Below are 7309 nucleotides of genomic sequence, written 5' to 3'. Positions count from 1 at the left end.
AGAACTGTGTCCTGAGCAGCGTTCAGTCACACACCATGTACGCCATGAAGTACCTTTCACCCCACAGAACTGCGTCCTGAGCAGCGTTCAGTCACACACCATGTACGCCATGGAAGTACCTTTCACCCCACAGAACTGTGTCCTGAGCAGCGTTCAGTCACACACCATGTACGCCATGAAGTACCTTTCACCCCACAGAACTGCGTCCTGAGCAGCGTTCAGTCACACACCATGTATGCCATGGAAGTACCTTTCACCCCACAGAACTGTGTCCTGAGCTGCCCAGGAGATAACACTTCAGGGTGAATGAACTCAGTGATGTGGGACAAGATGCAGCAGGACTGGAGCCAAAGCCTGATGGGTTTAGATGGATCGGAGTCATAAAACTAAAGGTGTATGGAGATGTTATTCAGGCAAGAACAAAACAGCGAAGGTCCTGCCACAGGCTGCTACTGACTAGAGGCTTTTTCAGGCAGATTGGTTTGCTTATTGGACGCAATAACACCACAAGTCAAGATTGAGCAGCCAGGCTGAATATAGCAAACCAATACAGCAAATGCTAGATGTAGTGGATCTAATCTGAGCTCCGCTGAGCGCAGAACACCTGAGAACTTGGGCTGAACTCTAGAGCTTGATGCAGATCTAGAAAAATGCAGATTTCTTTTTAATATGTATAATGATCAGCTTTTTCTGCTGAATAAGTATAGATGGTTCTCTATTGTTTGTAACTTTGTTACCGATTCACATAATTTACCATTTCGGAGAACATGAATGCAACAGCAGTAGCACAATTACTAGTATTTTTTTCTTATGCAGTGAAAAGGATATAAAATTGTGTTTTCCAATATTCACAGGTTTATACATCTGCATCACACCTGCCTGTAATGAGCCTTCTCTGCTAATGTAAAAATGTGCAAATAAAAACTTTTAAGGTGCGAAAAAAATCTGCGTTTATTGTTTACTATCATTTCCATGCGTCTGCTCTCCCATTTCCTCTCAGTCCGAAGACGAGCAGTTCAGGTTAAATGGTGATGTCTTCTTTTGTGTCCTTCGTTTTTCATCATGGCACCACACCGAACCGCATAACGACGGTTTGCTTTTCTGTCACGAAGCACGTCAAGCGCAAAGGCAGCAGGCGGCCAGCACTGACGTAGTACCACCCAATTGGTTCAAGGCTGCGTCACTCAGGAGGGCTTTATAGAGGAACTATTTGTCCTCTTCGGAACATATTGTAAAATGTAAATAAACGTCCTAAGCATAAACGACGCATAATTTATTTATGTTTTGCAGGTTATTTGTCCAATATGGCCAAGAGCCATTAGTCTAAAATGAAATGTTATTTGTTTCTGCAGTCTATAGAATTAAATATGCTGCTCCCTCTATATAGCTAGGTGTATAATTTGCAAAATAGAAAAATCAACTTTCGGACTGAGGTGAGCCCAAGGCGCTGGCTAGTTAAGCTATGTTTAATTTAGCCGATAGCTCTAAATCTCCCGGCTGCTTGTGTTGCTTCTTCAATTAAAGTTGTTTAATGCAGCATTTGGTTGTTTATGAGGCTGCATTTGGAAGCTATGCTGTGAGATTGGTTTGTGCTACAGCGACTAATCATTTTAACTAGGTTAGCCCTGTGTCCATCGCTTTCGTCGCCCTTTTGTTACTTCTTCCTTTACCATGGGTCCTGATGATAATGGCCAAACAAATAAATCCAACTTGATTGGAACTGCTGTGTTCTTTTGCAGCAAAAAAAAAAACGTAGAATGGCCGTTAGCATGTGAGAGTACCTACCCGAATGCGTTGTAAGGCACTGGGGTCCTGCCCAAGGGGTACCACGCCATGGCCCAGCGTACTCCAGTACTAGTTAGATAAGCAGTTATTGAAAACGTATGGATCAATGGATGGGTGTCTGTTATGTTGCGCAGTGACACCTGGTGGTTGTTAAAAGATATATTATTTGGAAAGAACGTCAGTTTCACCTTCGTAAACAGGACCGATTTCCCTCTTGTGGGAACACAGGCGCTAGCGGGCTGCTAAATTTAGCTTCGATCGCACAGAAAGAAAGCGGAGCTTAGTGAGCTGACTTAACATTGAAATGTACACATATCTTTCCAGGTGAATTATTTATTGCTTTTATAAACACCCCAGTTGTATTTCAGCAGTAAAATTGGTTAATTACATGAGTACTATCAAGGTTCCTGGGCTGAAAATCTATGCTGAATTTTTTTGTTTTTAATTTTTAAACAAGGACAAATGTACTTGGAGAAGAACGTGCAGGAATATGTGGAAATCCTTCAAAACGCCAAGTGGTGAGGACGCCATCACTGTACAGGTGAGACCTGAAGCCAGGTGTTCCTGTGGCCTAGTTACATCACGGTCCGAGTCTGCACGTCTGTCCCTCTGCGCCATAGATGGAGGAGAGGCCCGTGTTGCCCTCACCAAGTGTCAGCATATGAAAGCAGAGCTCCTTCTGCGTGACCTCTCCGACCAACAGCGACCCCTTGTGGAGGACCGGTGAGATGGCGGGATGAGCGGGGGCAGATGGAAGTATGAGCGGGGTGGGCAGGCTGGGATGACGGTAGAAAGTCAGAGAAGCTGCTGGAAAAAGGGAAGCCGTGATAGCCTGGAAGGAGGAGGCGAGGAGAAGCCAGGGAAAAAATAAAAGGAGGCAGCAGTGAGGAGTAGGGATTCTGCGAGCCCACAGCACGGCAGCCGGATCAATAACTAATTTCAGTACTGGGCTGCACTCAGACTGTTTTCCAATAAGCTCAGGACATAACGAGTCAGCCTGGACAGCCCCGCCGCCCATTCTCCTCCCTCCTCCCTCCTCTCTCCATCCATCAGCCCCCCCGCCATGTTTTCTCCTTCTTTTTCAGGACTCGGGTAACCAATGATCAGGTTGCTATATATGCAGACGACGGCTCTTAATTGATCTAGACCCTCTCGCTCCTGTTCCGTGCCTTTGGTAAGGTACCTCCATGAGAAGGTGTGGATTTAAACAGAAGTCATTCTTTACGCGGGTTTCTGTCTCCGGGAGCCTGTCTCATCCTGCCTGCAGAATCTCGTCGGCTCGAGTCTCCTGTGCTGCTGGCGGGTGTCGTCCAGCAGCCCAGAACACATGTGCAAGTGCAGCTCGCGTTAAGCCAAAAAAAAATCCTTTAAATGAGGGAGTTTCCCATAATCAGCACGCAGGACACGCAGATGTGTGCCAGCTGATGACCGTGAAATTACCTGCGACATTAATGTGAATTAATGCAATGTTTCTGTAATGTTTTTCAGGGACATACGAGTTAGTTGTTCGAGTGGTTCTTTGCCTGAAGGTTAGAGTGCTGTGTGCGTGCCTGTGTGTTTTTGGGTGTATGTGCATATTTGGGTATGTGTGTTTTTGGGTGTATGTGCATATTTGGGTGTTTTTGGGTGTATATTCAAACAGCGTGACTGTAGACAGGGGCCAGTTTGTTGTTTCTGGGGCTCCTTTCAAAAAGTCACTATCTCCCAGCCCCGCCCCCCCATGATGTCTTCAAATCGAATAAATAGCTAGCAAGAAGCATCTGACGATGGTAGCTAGTTAGCTGATTAGCAGAACACATTGCTTCAGCATTACCTAAATAATGAATGTGTTTATTTACTGTTTAGTGCAGTGACTGTTTGTGGCCAAATTCATGGTTTGAGTGAATAGGATAGTGATACTTTATTATTCCCTAGGGGGGGATTCTATTTACCTACTCCGTAAGACACACAGACAGATAAGAGCAAGCTTGGCCATGGGGGGGGGGGTGTCCCATGACAGGATCAGCCTGTAGATGGCAGTAAAGGGTCTTGCTCAATGGCCTACAGAGACATGACTCAGTTGGGGCTCAAACTGGCAACCTTCTGCTCAGAGACCCAAAGACTTAGCCCGCCGAGCCACACAGCAGCCCATAGACACTACTGCTGACTCTAGCAATACTGGCTACAGAAAAGAGGTGGGCTGGGGTGGGGGGCAGCTATGGCCTCCAGCCATTCGCTCTGCCAATCTCCCTCCCTCCAACCGCAGAACCTGGGACACGTACCGGCAGTGAGGTGGCTGTCTGGAAGTCCGCGAAGTGTGGCTGACATTGACCCAGGCGGGCCACCCGCTGCAAAGTCCGTCTCAGGCCCCACTGGCGAGTGAGTGCTGGACCAGATCCACCAATCAATAGCCATTATGGCACTGAAGCAGATCCGAGATGCCTCATGATTACTTCAGGCTTACTTTTCATACAATTCTTAACCTGGACACACTCACTACCCACAATGCATCCGGCTGTGTGGGGAGAGACGAGCGTTCTGTTTACCTTGGACGTTGGAGCCGGGAATGACGTCACACTCGAGTTAACTGTGTTCCAGTACAACTGGCCAGATCAGCCATTAGCAATACCAGTTCTAGCCAGGTTCATTTTTAGCTGTTAAGTAGTATGCATTACCATTACCAGCCATACCATGTGCAGTTCACCTGAAGCTAAGCAGGTTTGGGCCTGGGCAGTACTTGGATGGGAGACCAGCTGGGTTGTCCCATTGTGTGGATCCCAAAGCCCCAGTGCAGTGATGGGGATAGGGTGCTGTAAAGATGGTGCCGTCCTTCAGATAAGATGTAAAACAGAGGTTCTGACTCTCTGAGGTCATAAAAGATCCCTGGGCGTCTTTTGAAAGAGTAGGTGTGCTACCCCGATGTCCTGGCTGAAATTGCTCACTGTGGCCCTATCAAATCTCTAATCATTCCCTATATCTAACTGGTGAATTCTCTCCTGCCCCTTCACCACCTTAGCTACTGTGTGGTGAGCGTACTGGTGCAGAATGGCTGCCGTTGGGTGTCTTGAAAAGGTGCAGTATAAATGCAACATTCTTTCATTACACGTTCTTTGCACATACAAACAAACATGTCCACAGATAGCAGTTGAACAGTACTGTGTGTATGACCAATTTAATGAGCCACAAATAAACTTTAAATGCTAATAAACAATATATAACTACAGTTTTCACTTCTATGGATGAAGGGTGCAGCCATCTCCTATCCTAGCCAAGGTCGAGGTTGCAGCGGTTCCTCCAACTTTCCAAGTTGGAACTCTGACTTCAGGGGGTGTTCCAGTTCCTGATTAGTAACTGAGAAATTCTGACTTTCCAGTTCAAAAGGAATGCACCAAGACACTGGTAAACCAAGCTTGTGGAATAAGTGAGCATTTGCAAATCTCTGTTATAAAACAAAGGTTGAACAACAATTATCACAAATCATTTAGATACTTTTCTCTTAATGTATGAAAAAGTAGATAATTTCCGTAAGTTTTTGCAAAGTCAAACACGCATTTGAAAACACAGAGACAGGCTCAGCAGGAGGCCCGCATAGCCGCTGTCTGAGAACTAGCTGCGGCCCGTTTCATTCCAGCAGCTGAGCCTGTATTAGCAACTGCTGACCAGAAGGTGGGGCTGTTGAGGCGCCCGGACAGAGAATGCTAGAAACGCCCAGCTCTCAGCATGCCTGTCAGCATTAGCATACTGCACACAGAACACGTGCAGACTCTTCAGTGGGAAATAAAAAATTAGATTAAACTGGGGTCCTGTGTGATCCATGAAATATACAATAAATGTAAACAGGACAAAGGCTGATATTCAGCAACTCTCCCGAGAAAGTATACTTGAGGTGTGGCAGAACACTCTACAGCATTTTATTAATGATAGAAATGTATTTCCGAGTCGACTCTGCTCTGATTATCTGCCGCTGTAGCTGGCACTGTGTTGCGCGCTAACAGCTAAGAGCAGTGCTCTGCTCCATCCGGCTTCTGCTCTGCCAGGCAAGTTTGCCTAGCTAAAATATTCATGAAATGCAGGCCATGCATTTTAAAGCGCGCTGGTCGCCAGAGGTCCCGGCAGCCGCCCCTGCGCCGTGCTGCAGCAGTCTGACTGCGATCTGGCCGGCCAGCTGCATCCCCCGCAGTGTGTGCTGGCGGACAAAAGAATCACCGTCCTGGGAAGACGAGCACCCCTGGAAGGGGGGGGGGGGGGCACACCCCCCGAAAGAGAGGCTTACCCAGGGCTGAAAATCACTCCATCCTACCAACCCCAAAAGGAAACCATGCAGAACAGTCACCCCCTCCAAAGAGGGGCACACCCATGGATGAAAGTCAAACTCCCAAAAGAAAGACACCCCCCCCCCAAAAGAGTCATGTTCTACGCAAAGAACACCCCCCCCTCAAAAAAAGCATGTACACCCCTCAAATAAGGCGAGAGCCTAGAATCACACACAACCACAAAGGAAAACCAGATGGAGAGAGCTCTCCGCTCATCTCAGCATTCCAAACAATCCTTTCTCCTTTTTCCACTCCTCTTTGTCTTTCTTTTTCTCTTGCTGGGCTCTTCCCTCTTCCTTGTGCCCCCCCCCTATTAAGTGGACCTTCGAAATGCTTTAAACCTTCAATCCGGCAGAAAGAAGCACAACTCAGATGCAGGTATTTCCTCGTCAGCAGCACACAGTGTTTCTCGCTTATTACCTGCCATGGGGCTAAAGGCAGGGATTCCAGTGGTTGCCGGTTCGAGCTCAGGGACTCGCCACACAGTCTCTGGGGAAGGTGCTTCAGTGATTCCAGCATCTCAAACCGTGTTTAAGTGCTTGGGCCTCAGTATTTTCCCAAAGCTGAAACCAGGAATATTCTGGGAAGCATGCAGGCTGCTGTTAGCCATCAGCCGTCGTGTTCCTATGCAGTCAATGGTATCAGCATCTCCTGGAGCTTCACCTTCACAGCATGATTCCTGGTGAAGGTCGCAGTGGCTGCAAAGACTTCGCCCTCCGTCTTGCAAGTTGCCCCCCGCCCCCAAGGTGAAAGGTGGGGGTCAGACATGGTGCTGCTTGGGTGGACAGTGAGAGCACCACCCAGAGCTGTCCGTTTGAAATGAAGACTCCTGCAAGCACCTATATTTACACATTTCTTATAAAAATTCCCTTTTCCATTTGAGTTAATACGCTATAAATATCATTGTTGAATACTGGTAAATGGTAATTACCGATACCCGGGGTATCATCAGAGTGCGGTAGGTGTAATCGGGGCAGGCATAGGGGAGCGGGTTCCGCATCAGGGTTCTGACATAGAAAGGATGAACCCAGAGTCCCTGAGCGCCATGCTTGGGCCGGGGGGGGACAACAAAGCCAGGCAGCTGGCATGAATGGGGTGGGGTGGCCCAGTCCACTTGGGTGGAGTTGACAAGCCGCCGTGGGGTGAGCTCATCTATACCAGGCTGTCCTGTTTAACCTCCTAAGGCAGCGATTGAGACCAAAGATGGCCAAGCAGAAAATGCTGCACCGGCT

At 47.7% G+C, this 7309-nt stretch overlaps 1 long non-coding RNA gene across 1 annotated transcript; it reads left to right on the top strand.

The window, feature by feature from the left end:
- Positions 1-1236: 1236 nt before the first annotated feature.
- On the top strand, positions 1237-3404 carry LOC111851718 (uncharacterized). The gene is made up of 3 exons (XR_002840088.2): positions 1237-1433; positions 2243-2326; positions 2406-3404. It is a non-coding gene; the product is annotated as an uncharacterized lncRNA (long non-coding RNA).
- Positions 3405-7309: the final 3905 nt, after the last annotated feature.

The sequence above is a fragment of the Paramormyrops kingsleyae genome, chromosome 2 (genome assembly GCF_048594095.1).
Source record: "Paramormyrops kingsleyae isolate MSU_618 chromosome 2, PKINGS_0.4, whole genome shotgun sequence".
NCBI lineage: Eukaryota > Metazoa > Chordata > Actinopteri > Osteoglossiformes > Mormyridae > Paramormyrops > Paramormyrops kingsleyae.
The sequence above is the reverse complement of the archived record's forward strand: the minus strand, read 5'-3'. Positions and strand labels throughout refer to the sequence as shown.